Consider the following 19,225-nt stretch of genomic DNA (forward strand, 5'->3'; position numbering starts at 1 on the left):
CTACCTAAAATCAATACTTTATTTTTATTGTATTTATTTTATGATTACTTTCTATTTATGGCCAAGGAAACTAGTTCTCTATTTGCAGTGGTGACAGAAAGTCTATTTTAAAAGTAAATTCATTTAGAGTTTTTAAAAGAACTCAATTTCAGGAAAAAATATGTGAGGAAAGAGTAAAGAATGACGTGTGATTTGTCAAGAACCCCAAGGATAGTACAAAGTTGCCTGAAGTTGGAGAACACCATGCAAGGGCATTTTGTAGGGAAAATGGCAGAGAAGAGGGCCTTTAAAAATTTATTTTTAAAAAGATATGAATTTTCAACCCTATGAAAAATGTTACATCACACTAGGAAAAAAGAAAATTGAACAAAGCTGACACTAGAAATGAACTCTGAACTATTTTCTTATAAACTTTCAAAAACCATTCCTGGGAAGTCTCTCCCTCCCACAGCTGTCTGTCTTGGGAGAACAGCATGATGCTTAAATAGACAGTCAAAGCTGGAATGCAACTGGAAACTATCCCCATAATCATCAACCAGACCTTCCTCTTTATTGTTGTTACTCCAAGTTACCTATGAAAGTTCTCTTCCAAGAGAAAATCTTTGATTTCACTTTCTCAGGCAACTTTCTTTATGGCCATGGAAAAAAACTTCAACATGTACACATAAGAGACAGCTTGTGCAGCAGGAATCAATTAGATATCATCCCCTGCCAGCACACAGGAGGTAAGCCGCTCCCAGTGCACAACAGGAGGCTTCCGGGCTACCATACCACCCCCACCAGCACACAGGAGGTGAGCCACATGGGTGCCAGCACTCCCCCCACCCTTATCGAAATGAGAAGATACATAAACAAGTCTCAAAACCAAACTTCCAGATCACCTACAGCAACCCCAAAGGGAAATGAGATGGAACACTCTGATACTCAACCACCTGGACTCCCTGAATTGGCAACAAAAGGGGATCTGGGAAAAATGAAATCAGAAATAATTTCTCAGATCACAGCAGAGATTGTGCTCCTAGTGCAAGACATGATTAATAAATCTAGAGAGGAGTTCAGGAACATGATGGACTCCCAACATAGGAAACAAATGGAATCCATAAAACAGATGCAAACAGATTGCCAGGAGATTAGAAACTCCACTGAAAATCTACGCAACAGAATGAGCCAATGTGAGGACAGAATTTCAGATATAGAAGATAAGATTGCAATTAGTGGCCAGGAAAAGAAAAATTGCTTTAAAATTGTAAGGAACCACAAGAAATCAATCCAGCAGCTGCTAGATGATGCAAAGAAGAATGACATAAGACTGATTGGAGTCAATGAAGAAACAGAAGAGGGTGCAAATGACATAAAAAAACTGTTCACAGAAGTGATGGCAGAAAACTTCCCAAGGAGGGGAAAAGAACTTGACATACAGATAAGTGAGGCATATAGGACTCCAACTAGCCTTGATCAAGAAAAATCTACACATAGGCATATAATTGTTAAGATTCCAGAAACACAACAGAAGAACAAAGTTCTACAAGCAGTTAGAGAAAAGAAACAAATCACGTACAAAGGAAGCCCATCAGAATCACAGCAGACTTCTCAATGCAAACCCTTAAGGCAAGAAAAGCCTGGAGTGATGTATTTCAAGTCCTAAAGGAAAACAGCCTCCAACCCAGATTGATGTACTCTGCAAAATTATCTTTCAAAATTGATGGAGAAATAAGATACTTTCATGACAAAGAGCACCTTACGAACTTCATGAATACCAAACCAATGCTTCAAAAAATTTTAGACAATATCCTAGGAAGAGACAACAAGGATCACAACCCCAGGAAGCCCAGCAGAATGAATCCGTCAGGCACGACAAGAAATTAAACACAAAGGGGGAGAATCCAGCAAAAAGAAAAAGTCATGACAATGATAAGTTAATATGTATGAGTTATAACCATCAATGTTAATGGTCTCAATTCCCCAATCAAAAGAAATAGACTGGCAGAATGGGTCAAGAAGCAAGATCCAAAAATAGGCTGCATACAAGAAACACATTTAATTCAAAAATAAACTCATAGTCTGAAAGTTAAAGGGTGGAAAACAATACTCCATGTGACAGGAACCCCCCCCCGCAAAAAAAAGCAGGAGTAGCTGTTCTCTTTACAGATCAAGTGGATTTCAAACGAAAATCTGAAACACTCTTGTCCCAAGAATTTCAGATAAGAGATACCCAACTTGTATGTACAAATCTATTGTGAACATGTGTTTTCATTCTTCTCAAGTAAAAACTTAAGAACAGGACTGTTGGTTCTTAACAGTAATACAAGAAATTTCTATATTATTTTCCAACATGGTTTTATCATTTTACATTCACATTAGCAGTATTAGACAGTTATAACTGGTTCACACCTAAGATGACATTTGTTCTTTAAAACTTTTAAATTCATCTCCCTAATTAGTATATAACTCAATCTTGTTATTGTACTGATTAGTACTTTTCTGATTCTAGTGTTACATACCTTTCCTTGTGTTGTACTGGCTATTTACCATCTTCTTGTGTCTACTTTTTAATTGGATTGTCTATTAATGAGCTGTAAGAGTTCTTTATATATTCTGGTCATAGGTTATATGCATTATAAATATGGTCTGTTTAAGGACTGCTTTTCATTTTCTTAACGATGTCATTTAAAGTTCTAAATTTTGATGGAATCTCATTTATCAATTTTTTTCTTTTATCCATCATGTTTTTCATATCCTAGGAAATTCTTGCCTACCCTAAATCCATGAACATTTTCCCTTATAATTTCTTCTTAAAGTTTTATAGTTTTAGTCTTTCATATTTAGGTTCATAGATCCTTTCAAGTTATTTTTATGTATGGAAATAATTTTTTATATATGGATACCAAGTGTTCTAGTACCATTTGCTGAAAACACTATCTTTTCTTCTACTCTTGGAATTGAGTTTATGTTCTATAAAATGTTAATGTTAAGTAATCTTTCAAAACTCTGTTGACCATATATGTGTGGTTCTATTTCTAGATTCTCTGTTTTATTTCATTGATCTATATGTCTTTCCTTACACCAACATTGCCTTGATTACTGTAGCTTTAGAGGAAGTCTTAAAATTAGGTACTAAATGCTGTTTTTCTTTCTTTTTACTTTTCTAGGTCCTTTGTACTCCTACATAACTTTTAAATTTCAATACCAAATTCTTTATTTATAGCAAATATACATAGACCTAAATTTTTATATACACCTTGTGTTTTCTAATCCTGCTAAATTCAAATACAAGTTCTAGGAGCTCCTAGAGTTTTCTTATTATTTTCTCTGTAGATGATCATTTCATCTACATATAAAGATTTTACTTCTACCTTGCCAATCCTATGCTATTTGTTTCTTTTTATTGCCAGACTGTTTTGGTTTGGGCCTATGTTTCAAAGTTTAATGGACAGATGAAGAGTAGGAATATCTTCCCTTGTTCCCCACCTTAGGGAGAAAGCATTGTCTCTTCTCCATTCATATAAGGCGTTTTTGCTGGAAGTACGGAGTACATGTCTTTTATCTGTTAAGAAAGTTCTGTTCTACTTCTAGTCTCCTGATAGCTTTTACTATGAACAGCTGTAGAATTTCGTCCAGTACTTTTTCTCCAACTAGTGACAGGATCATATGGTTTTTTCCTTTCCTCTGTTAAAATGATGACTTTTGGGGGTGGATCTTCCTTCCAATGCTGAAACAACACTGCCATCCCTATAATAAAACCACTTTCTACATACTGCCAGATCTGACTTCTTTTTCTTTTTCTTTTTTTTTGGTACCGGGGATTGAACTTGGGACCTTGCGCTTGCAAGGCAGGCACTGGAACAACTGAGCTAAATCCTCGGCCCCAGATCTGACTTCTAATAGTTTGTTTTGTTAAACAAATTTCTATCTATGTTCATACTTTTTTTCTTGTATTATTTTAATCCAGTTTTAGTATTAGCACAATGTTGATTTCCTAAAATGAGGGGAGAAGTGTTCCTTCCTTTTTCTGCTTTAAGTGTTTGATATAATTTATCAGTTAAAATGTATATGAGCCTGCTGTTGTCATACAGGTAGGTTTTCAAGCTAGGAATATACTTTTTTTAATAGGTGCTATTCAAATTTTATATTTCCTCCAGAGTTAGTTTCATTAATTTGCCTTCCAAGGTACTTCTTAGAAGTTATCAAATTTATTTCAAAAAAGATTTTTGTAATATGCTTTCTATATCCTTTTAAATTCTGTAAAATCTGTGGTAATGTCTCCTAGATCTTGATGTTATAATTTTAAAAATGTATAATTGATTTTGTGTAATAGGAAGAAAAGGTCTAAAGGAGCAGGGGAAGTGGGAGGGGTAGGGGAAAGGAAAGAAGGGAAAAGAAAAAATATGAGAAAAGGAAAAAAATGGAAACAAAGTCTTTGCAAATAGGGAAGGGTGGAGGGGGTGAAGGGAGGGCAGGGAAAGGGGAAAAAAATAAGAACCAAAATACTCATGTAAAGGTACAAGATCCCAATGATGAATGTAACTGTATTTTATATCTAAAATGTACCAATAAACTTAATGGGGGAAAAATATTAGATATCAGGATGCTGAGGCTCTTTAACCAGAAAAGATAAAGAGCCCAACCAGACTTACTCTTGGCAACAGTGAGTGGGAACCAGGCCTCATATGGAGTGGCAGGGAGGGCATTTACATGGCCTTCAGGAGGAGAACCCAACAATATCTCTCAGACCTGTAAAAATGGACATATCCTTTGACTTAGCAATTCCATTACAGAAATGCATCCTAAAGAAATAGCCAAACATATGATCGAGGACATCTGTACCAAAATATCATTAATAATAAGAAATATTTCATAGAAAAAATGTGAACAACATAAATGACTGAAAGCCGGGGATTGGTTAAGACAAATTTAGTGAGTTCACAAGAGAAATTTTATGTATCATTAAAGCTCAGCTTAGGCTGTAACAAAAGAAATTTTTCTATAATATCATATTTTACTAAATGTACATAAATCACAAAACAATATATATAGCAAAATACTACACTTGGGCCCCACCAGCCTGTGTTGGGTTTAGGCCTTCCTTCCTTCACCAAATTCTTTAGTGCATCTATGAGTGACAGGCGCTGTTCTGTGCTCTGGGAATACAGTGACTAACTAAAGACAGCATTCCCATGATATTAACTCTGTGCAAAGTGCTGTGAAGAGCACATTCAGGGGATGGCAAGAGCACGTACAGTAGGAAATGTTGCTCACCTTGTAACATTCTCTGCAATGTCTCTTAAGCACAACACCCAGCAGAGGGGACACAGAGCGGGAACTCAGTAACTAGTCCATGACTGACTCTCTGGGGCGCAGTTAATCTCAGTACCGTCCTGGTCAGAAGCCACCATGCAGAACAGGACCCAAAATGACCCCTGCCCCTGACCTTCTTCCCTGACTCCGGACCTCACTGCCTAGTGAGACTTCATGGACACTCCTCTCAGGGGGGTTCTTTCCTCCTGTACAGTTTAGCCTCAATCAAGCAAAGTTTGCATTTGCCTTAATGCTGTTCACAAAATTCAAGTTACCTCCCTTCTTCAGAGCCTTCTGTGTCTATAAATCATGGGAAGAGAGCAAGAGGTGGACGATAGGGCAGAGCAATCTGTCTACATAACTCTCCCTTATAATAACTCTGCTCTGTAAACATTTGTAGTTCCTTGAAAAATACCTCCTTATGTTCCAATAATGTCTTATTAGAGGATTGGGGTTTTGAATTGAAAACTAATTACCAATGGGACACAGTCTCTTGGACCCTTTTGTCCCCGAGAAAAACAAGTTTCCAGAGAATACCCTGATACTCTTGCAAGGCTGGGCTGTTGTGGTGGTGTCCCCACTTGGACCAAGTATTGGGTAGGAAGAAGGGTAGTTTTCCCCATACTCCACCCCAGATAATTAAAAGTAAGCTGACTACCGCTCAGAGCCACCAGGATAGCTAGTATGCAAAAACCACTGCAATCTATTGTGAGGATTTGGAAAAATTAGAACTCTTATATACATTAGCAGAATGTAAAATGGTACAGCCAATCTGGAATACAATATGGCAGTTTCTCAAAAAGACATAGAGCTACTCTTTGATCTAGCAATTCATCCTCTAGTTACATACTTAAATGAAAATATATCCATACAAAAACTTGTACATATATGTTCATAGCAGCATCATTCATAATAGCTAAACAGTAGAATAATACCCAACAACTGATGAATGGATAAGTAAAATGTAGTATATATACACAATGGAATGTAATTTGGCCATAAAAATGAATGGAGTCCTACTATACACCATGCCATGGATGAAATTTGAAAATAATTAGCTAGATGAAAGAAACCAAAACCAAAACATTATATATTGTATGATTCTATTTATATTAAGTGTCCATAATAGGGAAATATATAGAGATAAGGAGTAGGTTAGCAGCTCAGTGGTTCCACCACCTGCCCCCCAAGCACAAGGTCCTGAGTTCAATCCCCATACAAAAACAAAAACAAAAACAAACAAACAAAAAAGTAGGTTAACAGTTGTCTAGGGCTTGGGTAGGTGGGAAAATTGGAGTACAATGGCTAAGAAGTACCAGTTTCTCACTGGGATGATGTTAATGTTCTAAAATTAGTTGTGGTAATGAGTTGTGATACATTGAATTTGTTACTGAGTTATTTTATCTCAATAAAGCTGGAAGAAGGAGGAAGAGGAAGGGAAAATTATTACAAGAATGAGCTGAGATTGATTAGGTAGAAACCCTTCCAGGGCAGTTTTAGAAGTAATTTCCTTAACAGAAATTTCTACTCAAAGGCTTCCTTCTCCTATGTGTAACATTTTGCACTGATCACATAGTAAGGATTTTGAAACACTAAAATTTAAAAAAAAATTCTTTTCCCTTGTGTTGAAGCCCCAAAAGCAGCTGTTGGAACTGTGGTTTAAGTTCAATAAAATATGTCTGATGCAGATTTGTACAAGAAGGGAGAACTTGCTTCTCTTTAATTTTAACCATATGGGTTAAATAAAAAGCTTCTTGACATTACTTGGGAATCTGTATCAGTCAACTTTCCTGTTGTTGGAACACAATACTCAACACCCACAACTTAAAGGAGGAGAGGTTTAGTTTGACTCATGGTTTCAGGGGATTCAGTCCATGGTTGGCTGGCTCCAGGGCAGGAACATCATGGCAGAAGGGCATAGGAAAGCAAAGCTGATTGATTCATGGTGATTGAGAAACAGAACAGAAGAAAAGGGCCAGAGAGAAAGGAGCCAGGGATCATATATAATACCCAGGCCACGCCTCCCTGACCCACCCCAACATACCTAAAAGTCTGCTATTCCCTTGGGTGGGTCCCAAGTCAATTAAATTGACAATTAAGCTTAATGGTCACAGAATCATACAACATTAGTTGTTAAAATGCCTTTACCACAGTATAGAAAATCATACAATATTAGTTAAAATGCCTTTACCACAGTATAAAATTTGCATGTAAATGCTATTTTGCTTTGTGATAAGTTGAATTTATTAAGAACCATTATCAAACTTCTAGCAATAGATTCTAAAAGCCATTTGTTATTTGACAATAGTGGTTGAGATAAGTTTTGCTCACTTAGGAAAAAAAAATTTAGCCCTGTGCTCAGAAACTTGCAACAAAACTTTACCACTGCTCACCACTAAACTGTTATACAGTAGGGTGAATGAGGATACTCAACTTTTATATCTGACAAAAGTTTGTGGAACTGCCGGGTATGGTGGTGCACGCACGCCTGTAATCCCAGCACTTGGGAGGCTGAAGTAGGAGGATCATTATGAATTCAAGGCCAGCCTGGGCTACACAGCAAGTTCAAGGCCACCCTGAACTACAGAGTGAGACCCTATCTCAAAAAAAAAAAAAAAAATCACGAAACCAATGATGGCTATGTCCAGTGAGAATGAATAAAGTTCACTCTTGACATCACTGGCTTTTAAAAAAATATTTGCTCATTGGGCTGTAGGTGTAGCTCAGTGGTACAGCATTTGGCTACCATGCTCAAGGCCTTGTGTTTGAACCTGAACACTGCCAAAACAAACAAACAAACAAGCAGAAAACTTTCTCATGAATAATACAGCAAATATGCATAAGCTTTAAATAGCTAACATTTTCCACAAGCTTTGTAAATAAGTCGAACTACAGATTCTTCAGTGTTGATACATTAATACTGCCATTAATTGTAACAGACCTTAAACAATTCCATTACAGTTTATATTGAAATAGAGCTTTCTCAACTTCTTTGAAATATTTTCTTTAAAAAAAATCAGACTTTGCCAGGGTGGTGACATACCCTGTAATCCCAGCATCCTAGAATCTGAGGCAGGAGGATTTCCACAAGTTTGAGGCCAGCCTGTGTTATATAGTGAGTTCAAGTCCAGCCTGGACTACATAGAGAGATCCTGTCTCAAAAAACCCCAAAATAAATAAATAAATAAATAAATAAATAAATACAGTTTTATTAAGATTTAATTCACATACCATAAATTCACCCATTTAAAGCACATAGTTCCATTTTGAAAATATTCTTGGCTATAGTTGTTCCATAGAGGCCAGTCATAGAGGCTAATCCTTTTGTCATTCCAAACTTCTCGGTGACTCCTCCAGTAAACAAGTGAGCAGTTTTGATAACAACTATCAGTTTACCAAGATTCAAGGAAAAACCACTCAAAATCATTTGACTTGTTTTTAAATTGATTACTGAAACTATTCTCAATGTTTTCTGCTTTCTGAGCAATGAGTCTTGCCAAAATAGTGTCAAGCAAATTTTGAATAGTCTTTTGGTAGGGAGGTTGAGACAGGGTCTTGCTATGTAGCTCAGACTGGTCGCAACTTCTCTGTGATCCTCCTGCCTCAGCCTTCTGAGTGCTGGAATTACAGGCATGTTCCACCATACCTGGCTAAATTTTGAATAGTCTTGAGCAACTGTCTTTCGTCCGGACATGCTTTTTGGCTGCTGTGCAACTCATGCCTAAATGGCTTTCCCCACTTGGCTGACACACAAGCCACTCAGAAACTTGCTTTAGCCACAGTCTTGCTTTCATTATCTAATTTTATGAAAATACTCAGCTGTGATGAAATATCTTATTTTAAATTTTCCATATTTTCCTGATAGTTGTTTTCCTCTGAGTTGGGAATATGTAAGTAGTGTAACAATATTAACAGAATCTATTATTTTAGCCTACCTATACATGCAGTGCTTTGGCATCTACTCTGTTACTCCACACCTCCAAAACAATGCATGCTGTTATTTAAAAGCATGACATTTGAAACCTATTTTTCTCTTCTCTTGTTTTCACATGATGGGCATGCATTAATAATTTTTAAAAAGAAAGGAAAATGTCATGGAATGGCCATGCCCATGGCATTTAAACATCATTGAGTTCTAACTGCATCATTTCAAATAATGTGCCAGGCATCACTGTGCTGTGATGTGAACACTACATATAATCTCTGTCACAGCTACTCAACTAAAGCTACTGTAGATAACACGCAAACAAGTGAGTATGGCTGTGTTCCAATAAAACTTAATTCATGGACACTAAGTTTTGAATTCTATAATTCTCACATTTTATAACATATGACTCAATTTTTTCAGCTATTTAAAATATAATTGCTTTTATCTTGTGGGTCCTACAAAAGCAGGCAGCCGCTGAATCTAATCCATGGAATGTAGCCTGCCAACCCCCAACCTTCAGGTCTATGGGCTCACGGGCATAGGACCTCCCTCAACAGTGTGAGAGTTCAGAAAGCCTGCGGGGGCTCACTGTGAGCACCAGACCTGATCTCCACGAGAACACCACAAACCACCATCTTCCAGAGCTTTTGTTTTGTTTTTGGTGCTTGGGTGAGTATTATAAGTCATCCAGTGTCTCCTTCAACTTAACTGGGAAGCCAGTTCTGTGGCAGTGTTTTATAGACTAAAACACTGGCTCATACTGAAGTGAAGTAACAAAGGGAAATGTGTCAGACGTGGGCTTGATCCCAAGTTTCAAAAGCCATTCTTTACTCACCACTGTACCACCCTCTTTCTGGTTGTCATCCAGATACCTATCAGTGCTTGCTCCACACCCTGCCCATGTCCTCCAACCAGGCCTTCCCACAGAACCCCCAGTGATTTCTGCCTCCATGATGGACTTCTGGCTTTTTAGTCAACATAGCTGGGCTTGGCCTGCCCTCTTCCCTAAATTTTTTTTTTTGTATCGGAAATTGAATTCAGGACTTTGCACTTGCCAGGCAGGAGTGGCACCACTGAGGTAAATCCCCAGCCCCTTCCCTACATTTTTGTAGCTCACATTCTTTTATGACACAGACTTTTGATCACAACACACAGCCTGGAAAACCATCTATTAGATGTTTAGATTCCATACTCTTATTAAAATCCTTCCATGAACCAGCTACATAACCTTGGAATATTGCCCCTTTCTGATCTTCAGCTTTCCCGTCTGTAAAATAAGAGTAGGAGTTGAACGATACCCTCAATCCCTGTGCTTCTTTCCAGTTTCTGGCTTCCATGGGTCAACTGTCTTACTGCCCACATAGTTCGCCATCCCTTTATTAGTAGGAGGTATGGGAAGTGATCATTGACAGGCCCAGAGAGGTATGGACTGTGAACCTTGTTTTAAGGTTATTAATAAATATAGGTCCCCTGTAATGCTCACTGAATGGACTATTCACAAGGACATTTGAGGGCCAGGGATTTAGCTCAGTGGTTCCGTTGCATGCCTTGCAAGTGCAAGGACCTGAGTTCGATCCCTGGTACAAAAAAAAAAAAAAATCCCACAAGGACATTTGAGAAAAAATTAACCAGAGAGGCCAACTTGATCTTCAGCAGATGTACAAACTAAAGATAGAGAACAGGGGCTTTCGGCGCCATTTTCGGGTGATGCCTGATCTCATCAATTTAGCTGGAGAGACTGGAGAACCTGTCCGAGAGAATAGCACCACTAAGACCACGCGGAAAAATCACTAAAAAAAAAAAACAAATCAACAAAAATAACTTACAGGAAAGAGGAGTCCGCGGAACTTCGCCAGCGTTGGCGCAGTCGTACCTTCTACTGGTTCTCTACCTTTATACATGCATCCATGATACTTTTAAAACAAATGCCCTAAAGAGAAATGAAAGCAGAAAAAAATTCTGATTTGCGTGAAGAGGCTTCGGATGACAAAGCATATCACAGGTTTTGACCTTTAAGAGGCCAGTTCTGGAAAACCACCAAACTTCTTCGATTGAATACTCACACGCGTTGGAATGTGATTAGGAGATTAAGATATCTTTCACTTGGTCTTAATGAGTTAAATGAAGGAAAAGAAACACCATGAGTTATATTGTAAGTAAAAATAAAAAAATTACAGAGTTGTTCCTGATGTATAGTTTATAATTTATGATGTCTGAGGGTGTCCAAGCTTACTGTTTGAAAACAAATATTTAACGTATCATTGTCCTCTGTAGTTATGAAGTAGCTTGTAAACTTCTTTTTTTGTTGTTGTCTTTTTGGGTTTTTTTTGGCACTGGGGATCGAACTCAGGACCTTGCGCTTGCAAGGCAGGCGCTGGAACCACTGAGCTAAATCCCCGGCCCATAAACTTCTAAAAATTTCACTTACTAAATATTTAAAAGTATCAATACAGTTATTAACAGTTTTCTTGTATTTACCATTTCTTACAATGTGAAATTAACCTAATTAATAGTATGTATTATTGTCATAGGGCTAATAGAGGTGGGTTTTTTTAATAAAGGTTTTTATTGTTGTTTGATTTGGTCTCTTTTAATCAACCCTTAAGGTGCATTTTTGTAAGAATTTTTGACTTCTCAATTTGCAAATCTGATTATATCTAATTAAGTCTTTAATTGTCCTTAAAATACAGTATATTGTCTCTTTCTATTTTATTAAAACAATTATCTTTAGGGTATTTAACATATCTCTGAATGAAGGAACTTAATTTTTTTCATTAATTTGACTGATGTATAATACTAGATTAAAAGGACAACATATTTTAAGCAGATTTGTAAAGTATGGCAGTTTTCTTTGATAGAGGTTAGAATATTGCTGAGGATTTTTAAAATAACATACAATTAACTTTTAATAAAAATTTTTTAAACGTTTATTTAAAAAAAAAAATAGAGAACAGGGCAATATGGAGTGAGGAGGTGCTGAGCTGGAAGCCCATGTCTCAAATGTTTATCAAGTTCTATGTCTACTATGTGTTCCCAGAAGGAAGTAGGGGTAATAATAAAAAAAATAGACAAGGAAAGCTCAAGCCTCTGCTCTTTAGGAGTCCATAGTCTTAATGGTTTATGACCAGAGAGCTGATAAGATAAATTTATAAATAATAGAAATAACATCAATGTCAGCGAAGCTTTTGACCTACACACCTAGAGAAGTAAGAGGAGGACATTTACTTTATTTGGATGCCTGCCAATTAGGGGACAGAGAGCCTCAGGGGACACTCATGGCCTCAAAGTTCCATTGTTACTGAAGGTTAACCCAGCAGTGTTTTGGACACAATCACAGTATTTCAGAGCAAGAGAGGAAGAAGAGTGTGTTTCTTTCATTATAATATGATTCTCAATTTGTTTCATAGTTAAGGACAATGGTGGCAAACCTATGGCATGTGTGCAGCACTGGGGTGTTTGTAACATTGAAAGCTCTAAAATGTCGCCATCACTAGTTTAGGAGATTGTCACGAATGTGATTAAGAAAACTAAGAGGCCAGATGTGGGGTGCACTCCTATAATCCTAGTGCTCGGGAAGCTGAGGCAGGAGGATTGCTGCGAGTGCAAGGTCAGCCTGGACTACATAGCAAGATCCTGTCTCAACATTACAAAACAAAGCAACAATAAAACAGAACAAAACAACCAACCAAACAAACAAACATGGACGTATGTGAAACCCAAGGCATACTTCAATTGATTTATTCATCAAGTGAGCTACAAAATGTTTCACATTTAGCAAATACTTATGTAGTACTTATACATGCAAACTATTGCTGTGCTCAAGGTGTTCATTTAATTCTCATGACCACTTTAAGAGGTAGATTATATGATTACATTGGAGGAAACCGAGGCTCAAAGAGAATAAAAAAACAATGTGCCCAGGGTCACAGAGCCAGAAAGTGATGATGTGCACACACGTCTGCGTGAGCAGGGTGCGTTGCCTGCTGTCCCCACAGACTCACCAACTTGTGCTCTGCACCGGCTGTATGAGCATGGAGGGTGGAGCTGCAGAGGTGAGCAGGAAGCTCTTCTCCTTTCAGTTTTCAGGTGAGCCTGGGAAGCTGATTTAGCAGAAGGGTCTGTGTCTCTCGTCACCTAGAGTCTACCTGCCTTCATACAGACCAGCACCTTGATTTTTTTTTCCCCCCTAGATTTGCTCTCCTCTGTCCCCGTGGAGCCTCAGCCTGAATCCAGTCCCCACACCCTTTCCCCCTCCTCCCAGGAGGACTCTTCAAGCAGGGGGAACGAGTGGGTTGGAAGTAGCAGGAACATGCTTCTGGTCTCAGTCACTGGCATGTGCATGGGGCCCCCCAGGAGCAGCTGAGCTTCCTGTTCGTGGGACTTCTACACAGATGAGAGGGAAGTGAAACATTTTTAAGGTAGTTGGAGTAGATGACGGCTCGGGGCCTCTTTGGTCTCTGGAGTACTGGCCTCCAAATGGTACCATACAGTAGAGGTCCCTGGACACAGTCATAGGATGGGGGAGCAAAAGAATGAGAAGGTTGTGTTCTTCTCATTGTTATGGTTCTCAGCTTGCTGCATAGCTTAGGAGGTTGTTCAGACTCCAGGGCTTATATTTAGGAGAGAGAAACGAAAAATAGACTCAAGACAGACTCCATGTGGTGGCTCTCAGGAGCAGCAGAGCTGAGGAGCTGGCTTCCTGTCTGGGGTCAGCGGTGGGAGTTAGGGGCCTGTGGCCAGATCTTCCGAGTCTCTCTTGGAGTGCCTTGAGCCTCCAAGTGTCCATTAACAAACCAGACATATCAGATGCTCACTTCTGCAATAAGGATTTCAGCTACTAAGGGGGTTGTGGACCTGAGCCTCTGCCTAACTCCTGAGAAGGTGGTAGTAGCCCCCAGCCTGCATTAGGGCCTGTGCTCTGCCGGGAACCAGGCAAGGTCATGTAGATAAAATGGAAAATCAGCGGAGAAGCATCGCATCTTTCCTCCCACACCTCTTTTTTGTTGCTTATATAACTTTTACTTTGTCCAAGTTTTATAATAGAGATTTCATTTCCAGATTTTAGTGTTGTTTTGTTTTGGTTTTGGTGTTGGGAGCTGACCTCAGAGCCTCCTGTGTGGTAAGCATGTGCTGTACCTCTGAGCTCCACACTCAGCCCCTATTTCCAAATCTTAAGTCTTCTGTGTTTTAGCAATAGTTCTACATCTAAACAGATCTAATATTTATCCCTTGCCATTTCCCACTCCCAAATTCTGTGTTTTGATTCCTGTCCTAGCAGGACTTCCCCGGGAGCACACTTTCGGTCTCTGGTCTCAAAACTTGTTTTCTTTGGCCCATTGGGATTTTATTTGGTTTGTTTTTTTTTTTGGTACCGGGGATCGAACTCTGGTCCTTGGGCTTGTGCAGCAGGCGGCGAAACCACTGAGCTAAATTCCCAGCTTGTTTTCATATTTAAATGAACAACCTCTCAGAGGTTGCTTAGTTGCCTCCTGGCTTTGGGTGTTGTGAACTCTGCGGGCAGCTCTCTTGAAAGGCACCTCCTAGTTTTGAAGCTAGAAAACAACACAGACTGTGATCCCGGAGATGCCCAGGCACTGCCAGGGCCCTGTCCCAGGAAGTAGCTCATCTGAGCCCAGGGTCTGCACCTGGGCTCTCAGAAGCCTATGCTCTTGTCCCGTCCACCTCAGCACAGTATCTCTGTCCTGTTGGGAAAAATACAGCTAGGGACATGAGGAAACTGGGAAAAGTGGGCTTTAATTTCCTCTTCTCAAATGGTAGGGCTGGGCCTCATCAGTGGTTCATAAACTTAAAAAATAAAACAAAAACCACAGAAGACCCTAGTGATATGTTCAAACGACTTCACAGAGGGAACTGACATAGAAGCTGCTGACCAAGCAGGGGTATAGAAAACCACCATCTTCTATCACCACTGTTTTATTTATTTATTTATTTTGGTACCGGGGATCGAACTCGGGCCCTTGCGCTTGTGCAGCAGGCAGCGAAATCACTGAGCTAAATCCCTGGCTATCACCATTGTTTTATAAAATTAAGGACATTTTTCTTTTCTTCTTTTTAAAGACAGGGTCTTGTTAAGTAGTCCCAGCTGGCCTCGAATTCACAGCAATCCTCTTGCCTCAGCCTCCCAAGTGCTGGGATTACAGGTATGTGCTACCATGCCTGGCAAGGACATTTTTCTAATCAAAAAAGTAGAAAGGACATTATTTCCTAATAATGAGATAGCATTTGGATCGAGTGAATTTTGCAATTTTGAAAACTCTCCATTTATCTCATACATTTGGCCTTAGCCCTGTGATAACTTCATCCTGCCCCAGCACCCCTTGGTGGGCAGAATTTGTAATGCCAGCCTAAATGACCTGTCTAAAAAGCCTCACATTCTGGGATACTAGTAAGGTGAAAGCTGCACGCATTTTCCTGGGTTCAGATGGCTACAACTCAGCCCCTCAGCCCTTTTTTTGTGGTACTGGGGATTGAACCCAGCACTTCCATACTGAGCTATGTCCCCAGCTCTTTTTTTTTTTGAGACAGGTTGTCACTAAGTTACTAAGTTGCCCAGGCTGAGCTTGAACTTGGGACCCTCCTGCCTCAGCCTCTTAGAGTTCAGGAATTACAGGCTTGCACTGCCACACCTGGCTAGTGCCCTGGCCTTGAGAAAGGAACTTGTTGGAATGAGAGATATGAGCCAAGCAGTCAGTACATGAAGGACAAGAAATTCCACACTGGGAGTGAAGGCTAGGAAAGAAGAACTTTGTTCCTTGATTAACTAGTTATCTCCTGGCTAAATATAGATGTGTTCTGTGTGGTTATAAAATGACGGAATATTGCCTTATACAACTCTTGTCTTGCTGATCATAACAGTATCACAGTAATAATGACTTACAGTGAAATTTGCATAACTATGAAATAAGCAGGAAGGAAGGGCAGAGAAATTAATGTCCTACATTTTTCTATATATCACAGAACAGCAGCTCAACATGGCTTCCACAGACTCTAGAACACTTTTATTCAATATTTGCTTTATGCCAGGTCTAGAGCCTTAGATATAGCCTATCATTTAGATACTCTAGAGTCCTCATGCTTTAATCTCTCAAATTACCTCTGTATAGGTATTAACATTTCTATTATGTGCAGACATGCACCACCATGTATCAAGACTCTGTCTCAAAAAAAATTTTTTTTCTATTATGTTATGGAAGAAACAACTAATGATTGGATTGGTTAAGAAATTCCTCAAGGTCCCACAGTGAATAGGTGAGTTTCAGACCTAGGTCATTCTGATTTAAAGGCCCAACCACATCACAAAGCTTCACATAGCAGGTCTGGCCATGTAATACATATTTCTGATTTGAATCCTTTGAAGACAAAACTAAAACTACTCAGTTGAAGAATGTTAATGATAATCAAATGTTCCAGGGCACTGACCTAGGACCCTTGCAAATTCATCTGAACTACAGCAACCGGTGCTGCTTTTAGGAAGCTGTTATCTATCAGGATGGGCTACGTAGTGCTGCAATAACAAGCAAATCCTAAATCTCAGTGCCTTCACACAATACAAACTTACTTCTTCCTTATGGCCAACTCATAAGGCCAGGCCAGGAATGTTCATCTTACGTATTTAGGATCCTAGGGTAGCAGTGGTTTCCTACCAACATGTACTTTCGTGATTGCTGAGGCTGGGGAAGTGAGTATCACACACTGGCTCTTAAAGTGTCTTCCCAAAGTGACACATTTCACTTCTATTCACAGTTCTTTGGCCAAAACAAGTCTTGGAGCCATACTTCAGGGAACTGGGGAAGTGCATCCTATCAGGTGTCTGGAAGGAAGCTAGAAAGATTTGGTGACTAACAGAAATCCCCTTCCCCACCTACACGCAACCATGTGCCTGTTTTGTGTCACTATAGTTTTATCTTTTCCAGACCGTAATGTAAATGGAATCATACAGTGTGTAGCCTTTTATGTCTAGCTTTCTTCACTTAGCACACCACTTTGAAACTCAATCATGCGGCTGCCTGTTGCTGTTGTTTGTTCCTTTTACATTGGTAGGTTGTGTTCCATTGCATAGTTGTTCAACAATTCTACAGATGAAGGGCTATTTAATATTTTTTTTTCAGTACTGAGGATAGAACCTAGGCCTCAACCATGCTAAACAAGCACTGTAGCACTAAGCTACATTTCCAGCCCTTTTAAAATTTAATTTTTTTTGACAACGTCTCACCAAGTTGCTCAGGCTGACCTGCTTCAGCCTCTTGTGTACCTGGAATTGCAAGAATGTACCATAATGCCCAGCTGTCTAGTATATCTTTAAAACACTTTCTTCCCAAATGTCTGCTTGAGCATTGCTCTGAGAATTTTTTGCTAAGGGTTCCAGTTTAGTTATATGTCACAGCTATGTATTTATTCACTATTAGCCAATCACTAACTTTGTTGGCCTTCAGCTAGTAGAGGGCCTAGCTTTCCAGGATCTTTAATCTTATTATATTTATCTTGCCAGATATATCCATCAATTTATTTATCCATTTTAAAATTTATTATTTTTATTTTCGGTACCGGGGATCTAACTCAGGATCTTCTGCTTGTGGGGCAGGCAAGGTGCCACTGAGCTAAATCCCTGGTCCTGTATTCACCCATTTTTTAAAGTGAATGCCTTCTAGGTGTATGTCAGGCCCTGAGCATAAATTGTGTTAAAGGAATCAGTACTGATTCCTGTCCCCAGAGCTGCGATTCTGAGGCCATTAAAGGGGACAGGTTAGAGAAGTGAAAGGGAAATGGCAAGAACACATTGAAAACTGGTCTCAGAGCTCTGGGGAAGTTACTAGTGAATTAGCATCAAAATGACATATCAATTCTTCAACTGTCCTTGTGGTGACAGGAGAGCTTATTAAAGAGAACGGTATTGTAATAGACAGCTAAGTTAGTTAGAAATATTATAGGCAGTCATACAGGACTGGGCCCTTGAGTAAGTCAGTGCAGAAGACAACTGTGGCTGGAGGCACAAATTAACTACTCCCACGTACTTCTCTTAGAGATGAACACCAGTGATTGATATTCTAAATAGGCATCAATCACCTGGGTAAGGACCAAGACCTTAACCCATCCCTTCCAGGAAAGGTCCCTGACCTATCCCTTTCTGTTCGTTCTATGTGTGACTAGCGTCATTTGATCCCTACTGAATCAATATTACCTAAGCAACTATATGTTGAATCTTATTAGTTGACTATAGTTTTGTCCCAGCTTATACCCACCTCACCTCACGGTTTTGCTCTATAAAACACCCCTGAGAAACAGAGAAACAGAGTCCGTGGGCAACTCACTTTATGGGCCCCTTCTCTTAGACAGAAGATTTCTTTTTCTCAATAAATACTTCCTACTCTTAGCCTCCATTGTTTCTAGATTCATTTGATTTTAGAGAAAACTAACTTGACGTATTGGACGTCTACTGTGTTGGGAGTTACAGTATTTCCTTCATATTATTTGGAGGTCTATATATCATCCCTATATTACAGCCCTATATAAGTATGTGTTGTTTCTTTATAGTTTACAAAGTATTTTCTTATGGATTCTCTTTAATTCTTACAGATCTGTGAGGCAATAACCATTGTCCCCATTTTTCTGATTCAGGACACTGGGGTTTAGAAAGTTGGACAGACTTTAAGACTTGATAACATAATTTGGAGAAAACACCAGGAAACTACCGGAGAGTGTCTGTTAGCAGCTGATGGTGCTGCGAGCTTTTATGAGGTCAATAAAAGTCAACATAAATATTTGTTCCCGGCATCACCCCTTTATCTTTCTGATCTGATGTTCCTGCTCAGGAAGTGTATGATGTCATGATCCAATTCTGAGATTCGAAAGCTGTCATGGCCATTCAGCACCCCATATCGGAGGACTTTGACTTGGATGAACTCTCTATCATGTGCCTGATCTTTTTTTACTTCTCAAACAACTGGAAAATGGATCACTGTGCATTTCTGAAGTCCTTTAAAC

The sequence above is a fragment of the Heterocephalus glaber genome, unplaced genomic scaffold, assembly GCF_053883595.1.
Source record: "Heterocephalus glaber isolate CG9 unplaced genomic scaffold, H.glaber_assembly_v1.0 deba00000122, whole genome shotgun sequence".
Taxonomy (NCBI): Eukaryota; Metazoa; Chordata; class Mammalia; order Rodentia; family Bathyergidae; genus Heterocephalus; species Heterocephalus glaber.